This window comes from Rhinolophus sinicus, linkage group LG14 (assembly GCF_036562045.2).
Source record: "Rhinolophus sinicus isolate RSC01 linkage group LG14, ASM3656204v1, whole genome shotgun sequence".
NCBI lineage: Eukaryota > Metazoa > Chordata > Mammalia > Chiroptera > Rhinolophidae > Rhinolophus > Rhinolophus sinicus.
Genome location: NC_133763.1, coordinates 28,568,924 through 28,595,804, shown reverse-complemented (window position 1 = coordinate 28,595,804; position 26,881 = coordinate 28,568,924). Strand labels below are relative to the sequence as shown.

At 37.9% G+C, this 26,881-nt stretch overlaps 1 protein-coding gene, 1 non-coding gene and 1 pseudogene across 7 annotated transcripts in view; 2 read left to right on the top strand and 1 right to left on the bottom strand.

Annotated features, from left to right (window-relative positions):
- SPIDR (scaffold protein involved in DNA repair) overlaps positions 1–26,881 on the top strand; it is a 565,282-nt gene that overhangs the window by 458,966 nt on the left and 79,435 nt on the right. The window lies entirely within an intron of this gene.
- On the top strand, positions 12,410–12,513 carry LOC141568706 (U6 spliceosomal RNA). The gene has a single exon (XR_012491931.1). It is a non-coding gene; the product is annotated as a U6 spliceosomal RNA (small nuclear RNA).
- On the bottom strand, positions 18,322–20,864 carry LOC109437507 (BTB/POZ domain-containing protein KCTD1; annotated as a pseudogene).

Here is a 26,881-nt window from a genome sequence, read left to right as displayed (position 1 = left end):
GTATCCAGAGCTGCCACAATATATTATCCAAAATGCCCAGTTGTCAACAAAAAAATTACAAGATGTGCAAATAAACAGGACAGTGTGACCCATACACAGGGAAAAAAGCAGACAATAGAAACTGATTTTGAAGGGACCCAGATGTTGGACTTAGACAAAAATTTCAAAACAATAATTATAAATATTTCAAAGAACTAAAGGAAACCATGTCTAAAGAATTAAAGGGTGGTATGATGACAGTGTCTAATCAAATGGAGAATATTAATAAAAAGTTGCGTAACACGAAGCATTGTCATGAAGGAGGATGACTTACGGCACACTTTAAAACACACCTTTTCTCAGCTGTAGCTCACACCTGACTGACTGCACCAAACAAGTTGAAATTTGTCACACACTGTTACTAAGGTTCGACATGCTGCTTCCTGTTTTGAAGATCCCTGCCTTTCCGTTGGATAGCACTTGGCAGCAACATTCACTGTATTTCTTGATCACAATGGAAAGAATCTGTGTCACACATCACTTCTGGTATACAGCAATTTCTGTCAAATAAAAACATTACAGTATGTCCTCATCCACCTTATTCACCGGATCTGGCACCGTGCGACTTCTGGCTGTTCCCCAAAGTCAAAATGATTCAGGACATTGAAGCAGCCACGACAGTGCAACTAAAGACACTCACAAAAGAGGACTTCCAGAACTGCTTCAGAAAGGGGCAAAAACAATGGGGAAGTGTGTTCCAAGTGAGGGGGAATACTTTGAAGGAGATTAGAGGCAATGTGTCTTTTACTATGATAAATTTCTTTTAATTTAAACATTCACCGTATTTTTTTATCATGCCTCATGTGTGAAAATGTTAAAAATTGCTTATCTTAAGATAAATGGTACATTCTTATGGGTATCACCTGCTAAATATTGCTTATGCACAATGCACAAACCTAAAATTACATGTTCATCAGATGACCAGTCATGGATTTCCTGGTGTTCATGGGTGTAAAATATCGTACTTGCAAGGAGAATTGAACACAGTAATAATTATATGTGATTTCATTACATTTTTCTCCATAGATCTAATAAACTACATTTCAGAAACATATATTGCTAGCAATTTTTTGGTAATAGTGATGATTTTCAAGGAATACCTGTTAACATCTTTGAGTATTAATGTTTGATAAAACATAATTTGGAAATGTTTTAAATATAAGGTTGCCTCTTGTTCACTTATGCTATCATTTTTTATTTACTGCTTTTTGAAAGGTTAACTGATTATTAAGTATTTATAGTTTTTTTATTCCTCTAATTCTTATGCCTTCAGACTGTGCTGTCCAATAGGATAGCCACTAGCCACGAGACAATTTAAATTTAAAATAATTAAAATTAAATAAATTTAAAGTTCAGTTCCTCACTCACATTAGCTACATTGGAAGCACTCGATTGCCCCATATGGCTAGTGGCTACCACATTAGACTACACGTTTAGAACATTTCATCAGCACAGAGAGTTCTCTTAGCCACACACTGCTTTAGACTGAAGGTCTATTCCTTATTGCTTACTACAACAGTGTGTAGATTAGTCATACCTGCGCTTGAAATATGCTGGAGAAATAATGCTCCAGAAATTAGTCTGCTAATTCCCCACTTTTATACATTTAAAATCATATTTATGTCAAATATGTTCATATATTTATTTAATTTTATTTTTAGAGTTTTCTTATTTAATATTGTATGGTCTTAGACAAGATACTAAACCTTTTTGATCTTCTCTCTTCTATGTGCTAAGTAAGAATAATAATAGCCTAGCTCTTAAAGGCATTTTGAGGATAAAACAATGAAAATAGAACAGGGCCTGGCACTGACCAACTGCTATCAAGAAAATGAATTTGTAATCCATATACACTGTGAAAAAAAATTCACATATCAGTATGCAGCAATAGATAATCAATGCAATAAATGATCAGTGAAGCATACAAAAAGTTAGTAAAGATATAGAAGATCTGAAAAACACACTTGAGTACCTTGACTTTAGATCATGTACAAAACCCTCTACTTAACAACCAGAGTATACTTTCTTCTCATCTGAAACTTTCTTAAAAATTGATTATGTACTAGACCATAAAACAAGTCTCTATACATTTAGAAGAATCAGAGAATACATTATCTCGCCTTAATGCAATCAAATTAGAGTTAATAACAAAAATGTATTTCAAATGCTAATAGAAAATAATGTTAAATATTTCCAAATAATTCATGGATCAAAGAAGAAATAATAATCAGTAACTAGAATTGATAAAAATACTAAATATCAAAATTTATGGGATATCAAAAATTGTAATGTCATTAATTTGATATTTAGAAGAAATAAATAATAGTAAAAAGGAAAAATAGGGGCATCAACTTCATCAGGGATTAGAAACATAGAGGATATTATTCCATCTTTATGCTAATAAATTTGAAAACATTGACAAAATGGGAAAATACCTAGAAAAATATAACTTACCAAAATATCTCAAGAGAAAATTAGAAAGCCCAAATAATTCAATTATCATTAGAGAAGTTGAGTTGATAGCTAAAAATCTTCCCAGGGGAATAAAAAAGCACTAAAGCCAAATGATCTTATTACCAAATTCTTTCAAACTATCAAAAAACAGATCATTCAAACCTTTTACAAATTTTTCAAATTGAAAACAAAAAATGAATGCCTGTCAAGTCATTATGTGAAGCTGATATAAATAACCTTGATACTAAATATAACATGGAAAATAAAGGTCAATATCACTCATGGACATAGATACAAAAATTGTAAATAAAACATAGCAAATAGGATCTTGGCTTTATCTCAGGATTACAATATTGCTTTAAAAATTGAAAAGCTAGGGCCCGCCCGGTGGCTCAGGTGGTTAAAGCTCCATGCTCCTAACTCCGAAGGCTGCTGATTCGATTCCCACATGGTCCAGTGGGCTCTCAACCACAAGGTTGCCATTTCAATCCCTCGAGTCCCGCAAGGGATGGTGGGCTCTGCCCCCTGCAACTAAGATTGAACACGGCACCTTGAGCTGAGCTGCCGCTGAGCTCCCAGATGGCTCAGATGGTTGGAGCGCGTCCTCTCATCCACAAGGTTGCTGGTTTGACTCCCGCAAGGGATGGTGGGCTGTGCCCCCTGCAACTAGCAATGGCAACTCGACCTGGAGCTGAGCTGCGCCCTCCACAACTAAGACTGAAAGGACAACAACTTGACTTGGAAAAAAGTCCTGAAAGTACACACTTTTCCCCAATAAAGTCCTGTTCCCCTTCCCCAATTAAAAAAATCTTAAAAAAAAAGAAAAAAGAAAAAGAAACAAAAGACTCAGATCTTTAAAAAAAAATTTGAAAGGCTATAATTCTCATTTACCACATTAGCAAAGGAGATAAAAACATATAATCACTTCAATTAATACAGAAAATGCATTTGATAAAATCCAGTACCCATTCATGATTAAAAAAACAAAAAAGTTCTCAGCAAACTAGGAATCCTTAACCTGATGAATGATGTCTACCAAAAAAAAAAGAAAAGAAAACTATACAAGCATCACTCTTAATTGTAAAACATTGAAGACATTTTTTTCAAAATCAAGAACAAGATAAGGATGACAAATATCACTGGCTTCTCTTCAGGATTGTGCTGAAGGTTCTAAAAGGCAGTCAGAAAAGATAAGTTAATATAAAGCATAAGGATTAGGAAAGCAGAAGCAAAATTGTTAATATGCATGCATAAAATAATAAAACTTCATAAAAAGTATTACAAATAATAAATTTTATTAAGACTGATGGATTACAAAAGTACAATATACAAAAGTCATTTGTACTTCTCTACACCAGCAACACACAGCAACACAGAAAAATACCATTTAAAATAGGGAATAGAACCATAAACAATCTAGGCATAGATCTAACAAAAATATTCAAGAACTGTATGGAGAAAATTATATTATAAAAGTTGACTTAAGTAGCACCAACGGAAAACGTTATTATAATTGGTCTAAGTACCCTGAAAAGGAAGGAAAGATTAATCTACTTGTGCCAGTCACTGTGCAGAGCCCTATATCACTTTAGTACTCATAATAGCCCTCTAAGTTAGGTTCCCTTATTCCTGTGTTACGATGAGTAAATTCAAGCTAACTGTAGTTAGCAACTTTTTTAAAGTCCCAGAGTTCCTAACATGGTGTTTCCTCCCTGGGAAGCCATTTATGTTGCCTTGAATGTGATATAATTTATGGGAAACATCTCTGGTGATTCGGGAAAAATAAGTTGATCATGTGGCCCTTTTCTGCTCAGACCTGTCACACTAGCACTTATTTTAGGAGATAGTATTTCACCAAGCAGGAAGCAGTGACAAGTGGATGGAATTCTGTGAGTGCTGCTGATAACAGTCCAAACTCTGGTTTGGACTGTTGAATGCAACAGTTCCAATCCAGTTGAACCAGTGGGGACAGTGACTCCACCTCAGGCCTGATCCAGTGTACTCCTGAACCTCAGCTATGTGAGCAGAACAAGGTGGGCAAGCATGTATGACTGAGCATGAACAAAAGCAGAAGGAAAATTGTAATAACTCATCTCTAGGTCAAAATAATAAATAAGAGCACCCTAGTTTGGTCATTTGAGATAGAAGCGAATGTCAGAGCAAATATAAAGCAAAGGTATTAGCCAATTCCCCACCTCTCTCTTCTCAACACAAGCAATCAAAAATTCTCCCCGGTTTTATAAAGCACGTTCACAGAGATTTTGTATTTACCTTGACTTTTGTATATATTCCCAAATAATGCTTACAAAACAATGTGGGATGCAGTAGTATAGTCAATCAGGCATTGAATTAATTGGGTGGGAGTGGGAAGAGGACCTGGTTCTGCCCTATTACAAGAAAGCTTGAAGCTTCCTTGTTAGGAAATGGAACCTAGTCCCCAAGGTTCTGCCTCAGCCTAACTACACATGGAACAGAGAGGCAAGTCATGTGAGAGGGTAGCTAGGGGGTGAGTAGGTCTTTGGGGAAAAATAAACATTAAAGCTCTTTCCTGCAGAAAGATACGATATGGAATGGTCTATGGGCAAAAAAATACTTTATGAATTCAGCATAAAAACTTATACTTTCATCCCTGCTTTGACATAGCATATTGTTCTAACATGGCAATATTATGAAAGAGTAACCTTTTGTTCTTTCCCACTTGAGTCTCCGATTAAATCATACAGTGCTTATTTTGAATGAAAGGTTAAGTTATATTAGCCAGTTAATAAATTGTTTCCAAGGGACTTAGTTTAAGAGCATTTTTCCTTCATTATATTATATTAGCCTATTTTTTCTTTTTTGGATAATCTAGCATAAATTACTTGCATTTTTACTTTACTATTCTGATATGATTCTTGTCAAACATTCAAAATTATCTTTCAAAAATTATAAATGGGACAATACATCAAGAAGACATAACATTAATCAATATACGAGGTGTTATCCAAAAATACAGTGAGTGTATTAAATAAAAATGTATTAAATACATGTATTAAGTAAAAAAAATTATTACAGTGAAAGACACATTGCCATTAATCCCCCTCAAAATACTCTCCCTCACTTCGAACACACTTATCCCATCATTCTGTCCACTTCTGGAAGTCCTCTTTCATGAGTGTCTTTACTTACACTATCATGGCTGCCTCAGTGTCCTGAATCGATTCAAAACGTTTACTTTTCATGGTCATTTTGACTTTAGAGAAGAACCAGAAGCCACATGGTGCCAGATCCGGTGAATAAGGTGGCTGAGGACATACCCTAATATTTTTGACAGAAATTGCTGTACCAAAAGCTATGTATGACATGGAGTGTTGTCATGATGGAGGATGAAGTAAAGACACTCACGAAAGAGGACTTCCAGAACTGCTTCAGAAAGTGGCAAGAACGATGGGATAAGTGTGTTCGAAGTGAGGGGGAGTATTTTGAGGAGGATTAATCGCAATGTGTCTTTTACTGTAATAAATTTATTTAAACATTCACCATATCTTTTGTCACACTTCATATATGCTCCCAATCAGGGAGCACCAAAATATATAAAGCAACTACTAACAGAACTAAAGGGAGAAATTGACAAAAATACAATTATAGTAGGGGACCCAAATAACCAATTGACAACTGTGGATACATCATACAAACATAAACTCAATAAGGAAATACCAGCCTTAAATGACACATTAGCTAAATGGACATAATAGACATTTACAGAGCTTTTCATCCCAGAACACCAGATTATATTAGGTTGGTCCAAAAGTAATTGCGGTTTAAAACGTTAAAAATAATAGCAAAAACCGCAATTACTTTTGCACCAACTTAATACATTCTTTTCTACTGCACATGGAACATTCTCAAGGATAGACCATACACTGAGATCCAAAACTAGTTTCAACAAAATTAAGAAGATTGAAATCATACCAAGCATATTCTCTGATCACAAGGCTTTGAAATTGGATATCAACTGCAAAAACAAAGCAGGAAAAACCACAAATATGTGGAGATTAAACAACATGCTTTGAAAGAACAACTGGATCAAAAAAGAAATAGGAGAGATCAAAAATACATAGAAACAAATGAGAATGAAAATACATCCTGTCAAAATTATTGGGGTACAGCAAAAGCAGTAATAAGAGGGGAAATTTATATAATTACAGGCCTATCTCAACAAACAAGAAATCCCAAATAAACAACCTAACATTACATCTCAATCAACCAGAAAAAGAAGAACAAATGAAACCCAAAATCAGCAGAAGGAAGGAAATAATAAAAATCAGAGCAGAATTAAATGAAATCGAGAACAAAAGACAATAGAAAAAAATAATGCAACAAAGAGCTGATTCTTGAAAAGACTAATAACATTGACAACTAAGGAATAAAGAGAAAAGACAGAAATAGCAAAATTAGAACTGAAAGAAGTTATGATGGATACCACAGAAATACAAAGGATCATACAAAAATACTGTGAAACACTATATGCCCCCAATTTTAATAAACTAGAATAAATGACAAGTTCTTAGAAATATAAAAGCTCCCTACACTGAATCATGAAGAACTGGAAAATCTAAGTAGACCGATCAACAGTAAGGAAATAGAAACAATCATCCAAAACCTACCCAAAAGTAAAACTCCAGGACCAGATGGCTCCACTAGTGAATTCCACCAAACATTCAAAAATGATTTAATACCTGTCCTTCTTAAACTCTTCCAAAAAATTGAAAAAGAGGCAATACTTCCTAACTCATTTTATGAGGCCAACATTACCCTGGTACCAAAACCTAGAAAGGATAACAAGAAAAGAAAACTATAGATCAATATCTCTCATGAATACAAATGTAAAAATTCTGAACACAATACTAGCAAATCGAATACAACAATACATTAAAAATATTATACACCATGATCAAGTGGGGTTCATTCCAGGGGCACAAGAATAGTTCATCATATGCAAATCAATCGATATGATGCACCACATAAACAAAATAAAGGATAAAAATCATATGATCATATCAGTAGATGCAGAAAAGCATCTGACAAGATACAACATCCATCTATGATTAAAACAAAAAAACGGTTTTAGATGGAAAATACCTCAACATGATAAAGGCCATATACAACACCCAGCTAATATATTTACCAGTGAAAAACTAAAAGCTTTTCCTCTATGATCAGGATCAAGACAAGCATGCCCCCTCTCCCCACTGTTACTCAACATAGTTTTAGAAGTGCTAACCAGAACAATCAGGCAAGAGAAAGAAATAAAAGGCATTCAGTTTGGGATTGAAGAAGTCAAATTGTCAGTTTTCTCTATATAGAAACACTAATGACTCCATCAAAAAACAATAGACAAATAGAAACAATAAACAAATAAAGTTGCAGGATATGAAAATCAATGTAGAAAAATCCATTGCATTGCTGTATACTAACAATGAAATTTCAGAAAAAGAAATGAAAAACAAAAAACAATTTCTTGGAGCGGCCAGCTGTCTCAGTTGGTTACAGCGTGAGCTCTTAACAAGGTTGCCGGTTCGATTCTCACATGGGCCAGTGAGCTGCACCCTCCAAAACTAGATTGAAGACAACAAGCTGCCGCTGAGCTGCCAGTGGGCAGCTGGGTGGCTCAGTTGGTTAGAGCTTGAGCTCTTTAACAACAAGGTTGCCAGTTCAATTCCCGCATGGAATGGCGGGCTGCAACCCCTGCAACTATAGATCCAAAATGGTGACTGGACTTGGAGTTTAGCTGTGCCCTCCACAATTACATTGAAAGACAATGACTTGACTTGGAGCTGATGGGTCCTGGAAAAACAAGCTGTTCCCTAATATTCCCCAATAAGAATTTAAAAAAAAAAAAATGTCTTTTGCAATTGCAACAAAAAGAATAAAATACCTAGGAATAAACTTAACAAAGAATGTGAAGGACCTATTGAAAGAAATTAAGAAAGACACAAAGAAATGGAAATACATTCCGTGTTCATGGGTTGGAAGAATTAAAAATGGTCATATTACCTAAAGGAATATGCAGACTTAATGCAGTCCCCATCAAAATCCCAATGGCATTTTTTAAAGAAATAGAACCAAAAACTCATCAGATTTGTATGGAATTACAAAAGACCCCAAATAGCCAAAGCAATCCTGAGAAAAAAGAACAAGGCCGGAGGTATTGCACTCCCTGACTTCAAATTATACTACAAGGTAACTAATAAAAACATTGTGGTATTGGCAGAAAAACAGACACAAAGACCAATGGAACAGAATTGAGAACCCAGAAATCCACATATAAGCAGATAATTTTCAACAAAGGAGCCAAAAACATACAATGGAGAAAAGAAAACCTCTTCAATATATGGTACTGGGAAAATTAGAAAGCTACCTGCCAAAGAATGAAACTAGCCTGCTATCTGTCACCATAAATCAAAAATAACTCAAAGTGAATCAAAGACCTAAACATAAGACCTGAAAAAATACATTGCATAGAAGAAAACATAGACACTAAACTCATGTGGACCTTAGTTTCTGAGGGGATTTTATGAATTTGATCTCAAAGGCAAGGGAAGTAAAAGCAAAAATAGATGAATGGGACTATATCAAAGTAAAAAGCTTCCGCTGAGCAAAAGAAGCCATCAACAAAACAAAGAACGATCCAACCAAATGGGAGAAGATATTGGTAAACACCGCCTCCAATAACGGGCTAATCTCCAAAATATATAAAGAATTCATACGCATACAACTCAACAACAAAGAAACAAATAATCCAATTAAAAATGGGCAGATGACCTGAACTTCTCCCAAGAAGACATACAAACGGCCAATACATATATGAAAAAATGCTCAACGTCACTAGCTATTAGGGAAATGCAAATCAAAACCACAATAAGATATCACCTCACACCTGTTAAAATGGCTATTATCAACAAGGCAAGTAATAACAAGTGTTGGAGAGATTATGGAGAAAAAGGAACCCTCATGCACTTCTGATGGAAATGTAAATTGGTACAGCCACTATGGAAAACCGTACAGAGGTTACTCAAAAAAACTTTAGAATTACCATACAACCCAGCAGTCCTTCTTCTAGGTATCCACCCAAAAATCTGAAAACACTTATATGTAAAGATATATGTACCCCTGTGTTCATTGCAGTATTAGTCACGGTGGCCAAGACATGGAAACCACTGAAATGTTCTTTGATGGATGATTAGATTAGAAAGATGTGGTACATATATACAATGGGATATTAGTCATAAAAGATGAAATATTGGGGGCCGGCACAGTGGCTCAGGCGGTTGGAGCTCCCTGCGCCTAACACCGAAGGCTGCTGGTTCGATTCCCACATGGGCCAGTGGGCTCTCAACCACAAGGTTGCCAGTTTGACTCCTTGACTCCCACAAGGGATGGTGGGCTCTGCCTCTACAACTAAGATTGAACAGGGCACCTTGAACTGAGCTGCCGCTGAGCTCCTGGATGGCTCAATTGGTTGGAGCATGGGCTCTCAACCACAAGGTTGCTGGTTCGACTCATGCAAGGGATGGGGGGCTCTGCCCCCTGCAACTAACAATGGCAACTGGACCTGGAGCTGAACTACACCCTTCACAACTACGATTGAAAGGACAACAACTTGCCTTGGAAAAAATCCTGAAAGTGTACACACTGTTCCCCAATAAAGTCCTGTTCCCTTTCCCCCAGTAAAATCTTAAAAAAATAAAAATTTAAAAGATGAAATATTGCTATTTGTGACAACATGGATGGAACTTGAGATTATCATGCTAAGTGAGTAGAAAAAGTCAAGAACCATATGATTTCACTCATGTGGGATATAAAACTGAAAGCAATAAACAAGACAGTCAAAAACTCATAGACACAGACAACAGTTTAGTGGTTACCAGAGCATAATGGGGGAAGGGAGATAGGGAAGAGGGTAAAGGGGATCAAATATATGGTGATGGATTTAATAAAAAACTTAAAATAAGAAAGTTATTGAGTTGGAAAGTTCTTCTGGATAAGTAGCCTCATTATTGACTAGTTACAATTTATATGTAACTATATTTTAAATAGTTTAATGTAGTAGAACAAATTATTGCCTCTCTATAAAGATTAGATTTAGATATTCCAGATTTTACGGTCATCATGCAGTTTGCTATGAATTCATTCCTTGTTGCCTTCTTTGTGCTTCCCCTGCATATTAGAATGCTCCATACACTGAGATGCTCTTTCCAGTTTCACTATGCAAAATTGATCACTCTTCTTCTACATTCTTATCACTTGTTACAGTAATATGATGGTATGGGACAAAAATATCAAAATCAAGGGCCTTGGGTTTAAGACCTGATTTTGCTACCTCTTTCCTATCTTGGCTAGTTTTTATAACACTCTGAGCCTCACTTTCCTCATCTATCAAATGGAGGTAATAATGCCTACGTTCCTCAGTTGAAGGATTAAATAGATAATATATGAGAATATTCTAATTGGCCATAATACATTATATTGGTTTTAGGTGTTAATGTTGCCCTGCTATCTTTTATTTGATTCTCAATTTGTATTATTTTTATTTGATCCACTCCTCTTATATGTCCTACAAATTATAAGCCCCAATAAGCCTCAGATGAATGCATTAGCGAGTGAGTATGTGAATGAATATTTCTGTGAGTGAGCACTGTCTGTATGCAAGTAGGTACTATGTGAGTTTGCTGTATATGTGTTCCCCACAGAAACTCATGCAGTCCCTCATGCATGGTAGGAGTATTTATTGAGAGCCTCCCATAGCTCAGATAGAAAATATGGGAGCAATTTCAACCCTCATGTTTTCAGAGTGGAATTCATAGTTAGTTTGCATGTGAATACTATTGCTTAAGGTTTCCTTATAATGGAGAAGATTGTAAGGATAGGGTAAGATTCTAAATTTCATTATATTGAACATCAATAATATATTTGTTTCCTTTTTTAGAAAAATCAATCTCTCTATATTTCAAACTCTCAGAGATAACTCTAAAAGTAAGTGGTTTTCAGCAATTGTTAAAGATGCACAAAAAATTATGCACTTAACATTATATCACAATTTTTCTTTGAAAGTTCATGTATAATGACAAGTTGAAATGTCCTTTTGCAAAGCCTATTTTTCTAATAGATTTTTAAGGGTTTGATTCTTTCCCATTGTTTGCCAATTTTTAGCACAATGTTTGAAACCCTACCAACTTTCAAAAGTACCAATAAGCTTTCCCATCTTTTCTCCACAATTGTCCTCCATTTATTTAGTGGGATCTCTTTCAAGTTGTATCCTATATTGTTCTTTTTTCCTTTAAGCAACTTTTCAAAGGTATTATATATACATACACAATACAGTTTACATACATAAAATAAATGTACCATTTAAGCATAGATTTTAGTGGGTTTTGACAAATGTTTCTACCATATAGTACCCACCACAATGAAGACATAGACTATTTCCGTTACTACAAAAAGTTCCCTTATATCCTCTGCTGTAAATCCCTCCTAGCCCCAGTCCTAGGCAACTACAGATCTGCTTGCTGTCACTATGTATTCATTTAGCTTTTTCTGTAATTTGATATAAATGTAAACTGCTTTTGATGGGTTTTGTTCCCACTCAGCAAAATTTTTTTCAAAATATATTCCTGTTGTTGCATTGTCAGTGCTTTGTTCCTTTTTGTTGCTGAGTCCATTGTAAGGGTATACCACAGTTTATCCATTCAAATATTTTTTAATATTCATCCTGCTTCCACTTTGGGACTAATTATTTATAAACTTGCTATGAATATCTGTCTGTTAATATTTGTGTGTACATATGATTTTATTTATTTTGAGAAAATACAGAGGGAAACAACTAGCTATGTGGTAAGTGTATGTTTAACTTTATAAGAAACTGCCAAAGTGCTGCTTGCTTCTGCAACATATATACTAAAATTAGAACAATACAAAGAAGATTAGCATGGCCCCTGCACAAGGATGACAGGTAACTTTCATGGAGCATTCCATATTTTTAAACAGACTCGTAAAAACAGAGACCAAAGGCATGGTTACCAGAAGGGAGAAGGTGGGGGAGGGGTGAAAAGCAGAAAGGAGGCATATAGTCAATAATATCATGATAAGTTTACATTGTGACAGATGAGTATTAGAATTAGTGGGGTGATCACATTGTAAGGCATAAAAATGTCAAATCACTATATTGTATACCTGAAACTAATATAACCAACATAAGATTATATGCCAACTGTATTTAAATTTAAAAATAAATTTAAAGAAACTTCCGAAGTGTATTCTAAAGTGGCTATAACATATATTCTCACCTAAAATGCATGATAGTTCCATATCCTCAACAAACTTGATACTGTACTCATAAAACTTGATACTGTACTCATAAATCTGTTTCATTTTAGACTTTCCAGTGAGTGTGTAGTGGTATCTCATTGTAGTTTCAACTTGCGTTTTCCTGATGCCTAATAGTATTATGCATCATTTTGTGTGTTTATTGGGTATATGTGCGTCTTCTTTGATGAAGTATTTACTCAAATTTTTGGACATTTCATTTATATTGAAGTGATATGATACTATCCTTTTTTTTTTTTTTTGATACTATCCTTTTTAATGTCAACAATTCAGTGCATTTAGTACATTCACAGTGTTATGCAACCACCACTACCATCTAGTTCCAAAACATTTTAGTCACTCCAAATACCCATAAAAAAGTTATAGGCATACCTCTGACATATTGCCAGTTTGGTTCCAGACCACTACAGCAAAGCAAATATTGCAATAGCAAATATCACAATAAAGTGAATCACTCGAATTTTTTGGTTTCCCAGTATATAGAAAAGTTATGTTTATACTATTCTGTAGTCTACTAAGTGTGCAATAGCATTATATCTAAAAGTGTACAACCTTAATTTGAAAATACTTTATTGCTAAAAATATGCTAACCATCATCTGATCCTTTAGCTAAAATCATAACCTTTTTGCTGGTGGAGGTTCTTGCCTCGATGTTCATGCCTGCTGACTGATCCGGGTGGTGTTTGCTGAATGTTGGGGTGCCTGTGGCAACTTCTTAAAATAAGACAACAGTAAAGTTTGCCATATCAATTGACTCTTTTACGGACGACTTCTCTGTAGCATGTGTTGCTGTTTGATAGTATTTCACCCGCAGAAGAAGTTCTTCCAAAATTGGAATAAAATCTTTGAAACCTTGCTGCTGCTTTATCAACTAAGTTTATGTAATATTCTAAGTCCTTTTTTGTCATTTCGACAATCTTCTCATCTTCACAAGGAGTAGATTCCATCTCATGAAACCACTTTCTTTACTCATCCGTAAGAAGTACCTCCTCATCCGTTAAAGTTTTATCATGAGATTTGAGCAATTCAGTCACATCTTTAGGCTCCACTTCTAATTCTAGTTCTTTTGCTTTTTGCACTACATCTGCAGTTACTTCCTCCACTGAAGTCTTGAGCCTCTCAAAGTCATCCCATGAGGGATGGAATCAACTTCTTCCAAACTCCTCTTAACGTTGATATTTTTACCTCTTCCCATGAATCATAAGTGTAATTCATGTCGTTAATGGCATCTGGAATGGTGAGTCCTTTCCACAAGGTTTTCAATTTTGTTTGCCCAGATCCAACAGAGGAATCACTTTCTATGGCAGCTAAAGACTTATGAAGTGTATTTCTTCAATAATAAGTATTGAAAGTCAAAATTACTCCTTGAAACATTGGCTGCAGAATAGACATTGTGTTAGCAGGTGTGAAAACAACGTTAATCTCATGGCACAGCTCCATCAGAGCTCTTGGTGACCAAGTGCCCTGTCAATGAGTAGTAATATTTTGAAAGGAATTTTTTTTTCTGAGTAGTATATTTCAACAGTGGGCTTAAAACATTTATTAAACCATGTTGTAAACAGATGTGCTGTCATCCAGGCTTTCTTGTTCCATTTATGAGCACAGCAAGATTTAGCATAATTCTTAAAGGCCCTCTTTATGGTAAATGAGCATTGGCTTCAACTTCAAGTCACCAGCTGCATTAGCCCCGTATAAGAGAGTCAACCTGTCCTTTGAAGCTTTGAAGCCAAGCACTGACTTCTTTCTGTAGCTATAAAAGTCCTAGATGGTATCTGCTTCCAATGTAAGGCTGTTCTGTCTACATTGAAAATCTCCCAAGAAGATAAAAACAGATATATGAAAAGATGCTCAACTTCACTAGTTATTAGGGAAATGCAAATTAAAACCACAATGAGATACCACCTCACACCTGTTAGATTGGCTATAATCAACAAGGCAAGAAATAACCGGTTTTAGAGAGGTTGTGGAGAAAAAGGAACCCTCATACACTGCTGGTGTGGATGTAAACTGGTACAGCCACTATGGAAAACATTATGTAGGTTCCTCAAAACATGAAGAATAAAGTTACCATTAGACCCAGGAATCCCCTTTCTGTGAATCTGCCTGAAAAGTTTGAAAACATTGGTTCGTAAAGGTTTATTCACTATTCACTGTGGCCAAGACATGGAAACAGCTGAAATGTTCTCAATAGATGATTGGATAAAGAAGATGTACATATATACAACAGAATACTACTCAGCAATAAGAAAAGATTACTGCTATTTGCAACAACATGAATGGATCTTAAGAATATCATTATAAGCGAAATAAGTCAGATGGAAAAAGTCAAGAATCACATGATTTCACTCATGTGGGATATAAAACTGAAAATAATGAACACACAAGATAAATAAACAGAAACTCAGATGCAGGCAACAGTACGGTGATTACCAGAGGGAAAGCGGGGAGGTAGAAGAGGATAAATGGAGTCAAATGTATGGTGACAGGAGACTAGACTTTGGGTGGTGAACACACAATGCAATATCCAGATGATGTATTATAGAATGGTACATTTGAAAAGTATATAGTTTTATTAACCAATGTCACCCCAATAAATTTAATAAACTTATTTCTTTAAAAAAATCTGTTGTTTAATGTAGCCACCTTCATTAATTATCTTAACTAGATCTGAATAACTTGCTGTAGTTTCTACATCAACAGTTGCTGCTTCACCTTGCACTTTTAAAATGTTATGGAAACAGCTTCTTTCCTTAATCCTCATGAACCAGTCTCTGCTAGCTTCAAACTTTTTTTAATTAAATTTATTGGGGTGACAATGGTTAGTAAAATTACATAGGTTTCAAGTGTACAATTCTGTAATACATATCTATATATCACGTTGTGTGCTCACCACCCAGAGTCAATTCCCCTTTTATCATCATATGTTTGACCCCCTTTACTCTCTTCTACCATCCTCTCCCTTTCCTTCTGGTAACCACTAAACTGTTGTCTGTGGCTACAAGAGTTTTTATTTCTTTATTTGTTTGTCTTGTCCCTTTGTTGCTCACTTAACATAATAATCTCAAGATCCATCCATGTTGTCACAAATGGCGGTATTTCATCTTTTCTTATGGCAGAGTAGTATTCCATTGTGTGTACTCATATGAACCACATCTTCTTTATCCAGTCATCTATGGAAGGACACTTTGGTTCAAACTTTTCTTCTGCAGTTTCCTCACCTCTCTCAGCCTTCACAAAATTGAGGAGAGTTAGGACCTTGCTCTGGATTAGGCTTTGTCCTAAGGGAATACTGTGGCTGGTTTAATCTATCCAGACCACTAAAACTTTCTCCATTATCAGCACTGAGGCTGTTTTGCTTCCTTATCGTTCATTTGTTCACAGGAGTAGCACTTTTTTATTGTATTTATTGGGGTGACATTGGTTAATAATATATACGTTTCAAGTGTACAATTCTGTAATACATCATCTGTATATTGCATTGTGTGCTCACCACCCAAAGTCTAGTCTTCTGTCACCATATATTTGACCCCCTTTACCCTCTTTATCTCCCTCCACCCCATTCCCCGCTGATAACCACCATTCTGTTTGTGTCTATGAGTTTGTTTGTTTGTTGCTTTCTGTTTTGTTTTTTTTAAAACAAGAGTTTATTATATTAAATACATTGTAAACTTTGAAAAAAATTGTAGGAAAGCAGCAGACTCAAACTGCAGCAACCCTAACAGATAATAATTCTGACCCCTTTGCAAAACCAATCAGTTCAAAAAGAAAGTAATGTTCACATCTATGAGGCAGACAAAAAAGTGTGACTTCTGTACAAACTATATTTAAAATTTCATGGTTAACGTCCTTGGAATGCAGTGTGCTCATAAGAGTTTTTCTGAAGTCCTGCCCAGTGCAGCCTAAAGAGAGACATGAAACCTCCATATGCAAAGAAAGTCGTTTCAAGGTGGGTTGTTTGTTTGTGTTTTGTTTTGTTTTGTTTTGTTTTTTTAATTTATTGGGGTGACAATTGTTAGTAAAATTACATAGATTTCAGGTGTACAATTCTGTATTACGTCATCTATAAATCCCATTGTGTGTTCACCACCCAGAGTCAGTTCTCCTTCCATCACCATATATCTGATCCCCCTTACCCTCATCTCCCACCCCCCACCCCCCTTACCCTCTGGTAACCACTAAACTATTGTCTGTGTCTATGAGTTTCTGTTTCTCATTTGTTTGTCTTGTTCTTTTGTTGTTTTGGGTTTATATACCACATATCAGTGAAATCACATGGTTCTCTGCTTTTTCTGTCTGACTTACTTCGCTCAGCATTACACTCTCAAGATCCATCCATGTTGTCACAAATGTTCCTATATCATCTTTTCTTACTGCCGAATAGTATTCCATTGTGTATATATACCACAACTTCTTTATTCATTCATCTATCGAAGGACATTTTGGTTGTTTCCATGTCTTGGCCACCGTAAACAAAGCTGCAATGAATATTGGAGCACACGTGTCTTTATGTATAAATGTTTTCAGATTTTTTGGGTAGATACCCAGGAGAGGGATTGCTGGGTCACATGGTAATTCTATTCGTAATTTTTTGAGGAACCTCCACTCTGCCTTCCATAGCAGCTACACCAGTCTGCATTCCCACCAACAGTGTATGAGGGTTCCTTTTTCTCCACAGCCTCTCCAACACTTGTCACTATTTGTCTTGTTGATGATAGCCATTCTGACTGGGGTGAGGTGATATCTCATTGTGGGCAGAGGACCTGAAGAGACATTTCTCCAAAGAGGACATACAAATGGCAAATAGACATATGAAAAAATGTTCAACATCACTAATCATCAGAGAAATGCAAATAAAAACCACAATGTTTGTTTTTTTTTAAAAGAAAAATAAACAACGGATGGCTGTTGGCAATGGAGACTGTAAGGAGCTGTATCCTCCCTGCTCATGGCTTGTTTGCTGGTCAAAGCCCTTGGGAGGTCCAGGACACTTCACAGCCATGACAGCACCAACTGTAGCTACCACATTTTTTTTTATTTTTTTTTGCATTTCCTACCTTTTGATACAGATGTGTGTGTCTGTGTGTGTGTGTGTGTGTGTGTGTGTGTGTGTGTGTGTTTTACAACTCGAAGATATCACTATCCCATTTGTTCCCATATTAATACAAGAGGTGTGGTCTCTATTGGATAAATGTATCTTTTATTCAATTTTAGGTGCAGGACTTGACTGCACATAAATGTCCCATTTTTGTTTGTGTTATTTGTTGTATACGTGTTTTTATTTTTGCATGACAAATATGTCTGTGGAGTCCGAGGCTCTTGTTTTATCCGGATGATGGAGGGTCCAGTCCCATGGCATCCACCTCAGTTCCCGCTGCAGGACATATTTGCTGAACTGAGATGAGTCCATTTCTCCCCTACAAGATCCATGATTTTAAATCCTCTTTGTTGCAACCCCTTGAGGACCTAGACTGAGTTGAAGTGACAGCAACCATTCAGTGGAAACCTAATTACGTTCATCAAGTCGTGATTCCAGCCTGCGCTGAGAGTTACACATCACATCCCCAATCTCCGGAAACAATTCTGTCAAGTATTTGTCATCTCTGAAAGTGATCCTTTCTCCAAGATCTGGGGCCATGCACACCACTAGGCACTAACAGGGCCTTGGAAAGCAAACAGTTTCTCTATCGGGCTTCCATCTTGCCATTTCCAACAACGTGGGCTGAAGCTGCAAATATTTTGCATCTTCATAGAGCAAAGGGTTGTCCTTAAAATCATTGGGAATGAGGAGTTTTGATGTTCTGTAGAAAATTCATGATATATCTGACATCTGTCCATCTCTGTCAGTGAAATAGTGCTGTTGGAGACTGTCCAAAACAATGTACCATCAAAAAGTCTTCCAATTCTTGATTCAGGGTGTTGCGTGAGGGTGACCCGGCTGCTGGTCATGTAGCATGTGGCTTCCCACATCAGTGTGGACTGGCACACTAGATTTTGTGTGTTCTGCTGGGGGAGAAATGCCTTGGTTGCTCTGTGGAGATGCAGATCTAGTGGTCAGAGGCCGTGGTATGTTGGGCTGACTGTCTCTCTGGCAGAGTGGTGCGTGGACCCTTGTGAGAGAAAAGGAGGGCCAATGGGAGGATTGGGCAGTCTCACTTCTCTATGTAATGGAAGAGGAGCAATGTTCCTTCCACGCTGCCCCTTCCTTGCCCCTGCTCCAGTGGGGGCAGGGAAGGCCGCTGCCTATGGGGGCTGCCGGTGCTACTTCAAGAAGCCCATGTCTGGGGCTGCTGTTGCTTTCTGTTTTATATTCCACATGTGAGTGAAGTCATATGGTTTTTGTGCTTTTCTGTCTGACTTATTTTGCGTAGCATTATACTCTCAAGATCCACCCATGTTATTGCAAATGACAATGTTTCATACTTTCTTTTGGCTGAGTAATATTCCATTGTGCATTGTACCACATCTGTATGCAATCATCTAGCGAAGGACGCTTAAGTTGTTTCCTTATCTTGGCCACCATGAATAATGCTGCAGTGAACATAGGGGTATATATATCTTTACAATTAAATGTTTTTTAAATTTTTCCTGGTAGATACCCAGAAGAGGGATTGTTCCTTTGCATTCACAACTTGGGTAACTGTTTGGTGCAAGAGGCCTAGCTTTCAGCCTGTTTTGGCTTTTGACATGCTTTTCTCACTAAGGTTAATTATTTATAGCTTTTGATTTAAAGTGAGAGATATGCCATTCTTCCTTCCCTTGAATACTTACAGGCCACTGTAGGGTTATTAATTGTCCTGATTTCAATATTCTTGTGTGTCAGGGAATAGGAAGGCCTGAGGAGAGGGAGAGAGATGTGGGAACAGCTGGTCAGTGGAGTAGTCAGAACATACACATTTATGGTTTAAATTTTCTGTCTTCTATGGGCACAGTGCGTAGCTCCCCAAAACAATTACAATAGTGACATCAAAGATCACTGATCACAGAACACCATAACAAATATACTAATAATGAAGAAGTTTGATATATTGAGAGAATTACCAAATTTCATGCAGAGACAAACAAAATGAGCAAGTGCTGTTGGAAATATAGTGCCAGTAGACTGGCTCATGACAGGGTTGCCACAAACCTTCAATTTATAAAAAATGGAATATCTGCATAGCAAAGTGAAGTGCAGTAAAACTAGCTAGGCCTGTATGACCTATTTCTCCCTCCACCAAACACCTGGCAACCACCATTCTGTGTTCTGTCTCCGGATTTATTCTGTATGTTTCATAGAAGTGGAATCATGCAGTATGTGACGTTTTGTGTCTTTAACACATTTTTTTTAAGTTGTCACATAGTTGCTGGATTTGTTTTTTTTTTGTTTTTTATTAGTTTCAGGTATACAAAACAATGTAATTTACACGCCTCACAAAGTGATAACCCCTTCGCCCAATCTGCTACCCTTCTGACATTGCATATAGCTATTAAAATTCCATGGACTCTATTCCCTATTTTGTGCTCCACATCCCGTGACTATATATATATATTAAATTATAGTTGACATTCAATATTATTCAGTTTCAGCTTCAGGGGTACACTGTAGTGCTCAGGCATATACACAGTCCCTGAAGTGGTCTCCCTAATAAGACAAGTGCCCATCTGACACCCTACAAACTGTCTTTCATATCCCCATGGCAATATTGTGGCTACTAATATGTACTTTCTAATCCCTTTACCTTCTTTTCCATCCCCACCGCCCTCCCATCTAGCAACCATCTATTTTTCCTCTATATCCAGAGACAGTTTCTGTTTAGTTTGCTCATTTCTTCTGTTCTTTAGATTCCACATATAAGTGAGATCATATGGTATTTGTCTTTCTCTGTCTGACTTATTTCACTTAGCATAATGTTCTCTCGGTCCATCCTTATTCCTGCAAATGATAAGATTTCATTCTTCTTTATGGCCGAGTAATACTCCATTGTATAAATGTACCACAGTTACTTACAGTATCCATCAATGGGCATTTCGGTTGTTTCCATGTCTTGGCTATTGTGAATAGTGCTGCAATAAACATAGGGTGCATATAGCTTTTCAAATTAGCATTTTGGATTTCTCTGGATAGATGCCTAAGAGTGGAATTGCTGGGTCATAAGGTAGTTCCATTTTCAATTTTTTGAGATACCTCCATACTAATTTCCTTAGTGGCTGCACCAATCTGCAATCCCACCAACAGTGCACAAGGGTTCCCTTTTTCCACATCCTCACCAGCACTTGTTGTTTGTTGATTTATTGATGATAGCCATTCTGACCGGAATGAGGTGGTATCTCATTGTGGTTTTTATTTGCATTTCTCTAATGATTAGTGAGGTAGAGCATTTTTTCATATATCTGTTGGCCCGCTACACATGTCCTTTTTAGAGAAATGTCCCTTCATGTCCTCTGCCTATTTTTTAATTGAGTTGTTTTGTTTTTTGGTATTGAGTTGAATGAGTTTGTTATAGGTTTTGGATATTAACCCCTTATCAGATGTATCATTGGCAAATATCTTCGCCCATGCAGTAAGATGCCTTTTTGTTTTATTGATTTCCTGTGCTGTTAAAAAGTTTTTTAGTTTGATGTAATCCCATATGTTTATTTTTTTCTGTTACTTCCCTCACTTGAGGGGATATATCAGTAAAAAATATTACTAATGGTAATGTCTGCAAATTTATTTCCTTTCTTTTCTTCTAGGAGTTTTGTGGTTTCAGATCTTACATTTAAATCTTTAGTCCATTTTGAATTTATTCTTGTATATGGCACAAGGAGGTGGTCCAGCTTCATTTTTTTGCATGTATTTGTCCAGTTTTCCAAGCACCATTTATTAGATAGACTGTCCTTACCCCAATATAAATTCTTGCTTCTGTTGTCATAGATTAAATGACCATATAGGTATGGATTTATTTCTGGGCTCTTTAGACTGTTCCGTGGATCTAAGTGTTTGTTTTTATTTCAGTACCTTGCTGTTTTGATTACTATAGTCTTGTAGTATGATTTGATGTCAGGTAGCATGATATCTCTCACTTTGTTCTTATTTGTCAAGATTGCTGTGGCCATCCGGGGTCTTTTATAGTTCCATATAAATTTTAGGTTATATGTTTTATTTCTGTGAAAAATGTCATTGGTAGTTTGATAGGAATTGCGTTGAATACGTGTATTGCCTTAGGTAGTATGGACATTTTAACTATATTAATTATTCCTATCCGTGAGCATGGTATGTGTTTCCATTCATTTGTATCTTCTTTAATTTCTTTCTTCAGTGTCTTATAATTTTCTGAGTACAGGTTTTTTACTTCCTTGGTTAAATTTATTCCTAAGTATTTTATTGTTTTTTAAACAATTGTAAATGGGATTGATTTCTTAATTTCTCCTTCTGATAGTTTATTATTGGTGTATACAAATGCAACTGATTTCTGAATATTAATTGTGTATCCTGCTAATTTACTAAATTCATTTATCAGTTCTAGTAGTTTTTTAGTGGAGTCTTTGGGGTTCTCTATATATAGTATCATGTCATCTGCATATAATAACAATTTTACCTCCTCCTTTCCAATTTGGATGCCTTTTATTTCTTTTTTCTTGTCTGATTGCTGTGGCTAGAATTTCCAGAGCTTTCTTGTTGAATAAAAGTGGTGGAAGGGGAGGTGGCCAGTTAGCTCAGCTGGTTAGAGTATGGTGCTGATAACACCAAGGTTGCTGGTTCAATCCCCGCATGGGCCACTGTGAGCTGTGCCCTTCTTTGGAAAAAAAAAAAAGTGGTGAAAGTGGGCATCCTTGCCTTGTTCCTGATCATAATGGGAATGTGTTAGCTTTTCCCATTGAGTATGATGTTAACCGTGCGTTTATTATACATGGCCTTTATCATGTTGAGATATAATCCCTCTATTCCCACTTTGCTAAGAGTTTTTATCATGAATGACTGCTGAATTTTGTCAAATGCTATTTCTGTATCTATTGATAGGACCATATGATTTTTATTTTTCATTTTATTAATGTGCTGTATCACGTTATTGACTTGTGGATATTGAACCAAACTTGCAGACCAGGAATGAATCCCATTTGATCGTGGTGTCTGATCTTTTTAACGTATTGCTCAATTTGGTTTGCTAATATTTTGTTGCGGATTTTTGCATCTATGTTCATTAGGGATATCAGCCTATAGTTTTCTTTTTTTGTAACGTCTTTGTCTGGTTTTAGGATCAGGCCTCATAAAAAATGTTTGGGAGGCTTCCCTCCTTCTGGATTTTTTGGAATAATTTGAGGAGAATAGGTGATAATTCTTTTTTGAGTGTTTGGTAAAATCACCTGTAAAGCCACCTGGTCCAGGGCTTTTGTTTGTTGGGAGCTTGTTGATTACTGATTAAATTTCACTGGTAGTAATCAGTTTATTTAGATTTTCTGTTTCTTCTTTATTCACCCTGGGAAGTTTGTATATTTCTAGAAGGTTGTCTATTTCTTCCAGATTGTCTAATTTGTTGATGTATAGCTGGCTCATAGTATTTTCTTAACATTTTTTGTATTTCTGTGGTGTCTGTTGTCACTTCTCTTTGATTTCTAATTTTATTAATTTGGGTCATCTCTCTCTTTTTCTTAGTAAGTCTAGCTAAAGGTTTGTTGATTTTGTTTGTTTGTCTTTTCCAAAAACCAGCTCTTGGTTTCATTGATCTCTTGTTTGCTTGCTTGTTTGTTTGTTTGTTTGTTTGTTTGTTTGTTTTGGTCTCTATTTCATTTATATCTGCTCTGATCTTTATTATTTCCTTCCTTGTACTCCCTTTGGGCTTATTTTGCTGTTCTTTTTCCAGTTCCCTTAGATGTAAGCATAGACGGTTGATTTGAGATTTTTCTTGTTTAACCCATGTTTTGCTGGATTATTTGTCTTCTTATTATTGAATCCTAAGAGTTCTTTTTGTATTCTGGATACAAGTTCCTTTGTCAGATATTTGTTTAGCAAATATGTTCTACTCGCTTGTGGTTTGTCCATTTTTGTTTTGTTTTTACCCCTTTCTTCTGCCTCTGCCCCCTCGAAACTCCAGTTCAAGCCATTATTTCTCAGCCTAGTTGTGTAGGACGCAGCTCCCTGGTCCATGCTGGTGTTATGAGCCTTGCACTCTCGCCAGCTGAGGCAGTCGGTTGGCCGCTCACAGCAGTTCACGGCAGCTCTCACCAGCTGCCGGCCACTCACGCGGGCTGCCAGCCACTCATGCTGGCCGCCAGCCGCTCACAGCAGCACATGGTAGCCCACAGCAGCACACAGCAGCCCACGGCAGTTCACACCGACATCCGACTGCTCACAGCAGCCCAGCTCCAGGGAGAGCTGTTGTTCACAATCTTTGCTATAGAGCGTGCAGCTCACTGGCCCATGTGGAAATCGAACTGGCGACTTCAGTGTTAGGAGCATGGCACTCCAACCACCTGGGCCACCAGGCTGATGCCCCGTTTGTTTTCTTAATGGTGTCTTCTGAAGAGAAGTTTTAATTTTGATAATGTCAAGATAATCAATTTTTTAAAAATAGTTTGTGTTTTTTGTGTCTTAATTAAGAAATATCACTGTGGGGACAGAGTCCCAAAGAACAGTTTCCAGGCTCTCGGCCTCACATGGAAAGGTGCTGGCTAGGTTATCAGATGGCCATCAGCTCTAATCAGATGGCATCCTCTGTGGTGGGTGGCCATCAGCTGTTACTGGTTAGCCATTAGCCACTAATATAACTGCCATGACTATGCTGGAAAGGGGTTTGGTTGGTTGGCAGAGAAGCAGATGGTGGATTGCGCATCGTGTGGAGCCTGCTTCCTGTATCTCCAACCCTGCCACCACCGAGAATATAGTGGTATGACTCCCCTATCTATGGCTCTGTGGGTGTTCCTTTTTGGCCTCACCATGTCCTGCGTTCTTATGTGGGGAGCGGGACCCGAAACCCCGCATTACACATGGTGCAGCGAGAAGGCTATGGTGCTGGCCCAAATCCCCAAAGGGGTAATGGAGCAGTTTAAACATATGAAAGTTCAGTTTCACAAGCAGGGTATGGTGCCGGCCAGAACTCCCCGAAGGATGGTAGAATAGTTTGTGCATATGAACACTTAGTCTCAGGAAGCCTGTGAGGAGTGCACACCTGGGAACAGGAAACGCGATCTGCTTGGGAGAGGCGTGACCCCTCGGTGAACTGGTGGTCCTCTCAAGCCTCCGGATGGCCCGCTGCACTATTGGCCAAAGCAAGCGTCGTCTGCCTTTTGGTAGGCTGCTGCTGCCGTAGGCTTCTGGAGTTGTGGATGTCTTCCACCGGGGCCACTACCCACTTGGATACCTGGCTCGGTAAGCGGGATTCTGGCCAAGTGGGAATGGTGTCTGACTCTGGGCAGGACATGTGGCCCCCACACAGACTGTGGTGCCCAGTGGCTGCTGTTCTCATGAGCTGAACCCTTGTGGATGGGTGGGGGGACATGGATGACTCTGACCAGCATAGAAAAAGCTGTGCAGCTGCCGGAGAGCTGGAACCCCGTGGAGAGGTGGGAAAACGTGGCTGGTCCCCAACCAGCATAGGCCGGAGAAAGCGAAGGTTGTTGCAGCCATGCAGGCTGGGAAGTGCTTGCTGGGGTGGCCCAGATGCGGGACTTGTAGTCCCAGGAGGACTACAAGCTTGCTGAGTCCTTGGTGGAAGATGCAGGTGAGGTCGAGGTCGTCCCTCACCCCCAGTTTGGAAAGGCCTTGGAGCCCTCACCCAGTGGAGCGGGCACACATTTTGAGGCCATTGCACAACCCTGGCAAATGACTGTGGACTGTGGGGAGCTGAATAAGATGACGCCGCCTGTGCATGCTGCAGTGCCTTCCAGCCTGATTTGATGGACCGCTTCACTGTTTGCTTGGGACCTTACCACCATGTAGTGGAACCGGCTGGTATTTGCTTCCTGTGTCTCATCAGGCCACCAGCGAGACTGTGGTGCAGCGAGACTTGTTGGGGTACAGGCGGATGTTTACTTCCTGTGTCTCGACCTGCCGCCATCGAGAATATGTAAGCACCATGGCTGTGAGCCATTATTGTTCCAGCAGTGTACCCTGAGAAACCCTGGCTGTGCCCAGAAAGTCTGGCTATGCCCAGAAAGACTGGCGGTACCCTAAAAAACCTTGGCTGTGCCCAGATAGTAGGTGTACATGGAAGGTCACCCCCTGAGACATTACTTGAACTGGACTGAAACTTTTTCTTATGAGCTGGGTTTCTGACACAGGGCCCCTTGTGGATGACGCTTGTCACGTTGATTGTGAGGCGAGACTCTGGAGGGGTGAAGTGTGGGGACAGAGTCCCAGAGAGCAGTTTCCAAACTCTCGGCCTCACATGGAAAGGTGCTGGCTCGGTTATTAGATTGGCCATCAGCTGTAATCAGATGGCCATCCGCTGTGGCTGGGTGGCCATCAGCTGTTACTGGTTAGCTATTAGCCACTAATATAACTGCCATGACTATGCTGGAAAGGGGTTTGGTTGGTTGGCAGAGAAGCGGACGGCAGATTGTGCATCGTGTGGAGCCTGCTTCCTGTGTCTCCAACCCAGCCGCCAGCGAGAGTATAGTGGTATGGCTCCCCTATCTATTGCTCCTTTGGTGTTCCTTTTTGGCCTCGCCATATCTTGCGATCTTTTGCAGGGAGCGGGACCAGAGACCCCGCAATTACAATCACCTACCCAAAAGTTAACAAAGATTTTTCTCCTTTGTTTACTTCTAAAAGTTTTAGTGTTTATGTTTCGGTCTATGATACATTTTGACTTAATTTTTGTGTAAAATTTGAGAAAATAGTTAAGGTTTTGTTTTGTTTTTTTGTATATTGATATCCATTTTTTTCACTACCTCTGGTAGCAAATTAAACAGGCTAAAATAAGAAAAACAATTGGTTGGGCATCTGTCCTGGAAGTGATCTTGTCCTGTTTTTCACTGTACATTGTTTGTGGTCGCCCCTCTGTTACCCTTGCACACTGTGGTAAAAACAGGTCTTTTCTGAGGAATTTTCTCATCAAGAGGAAAG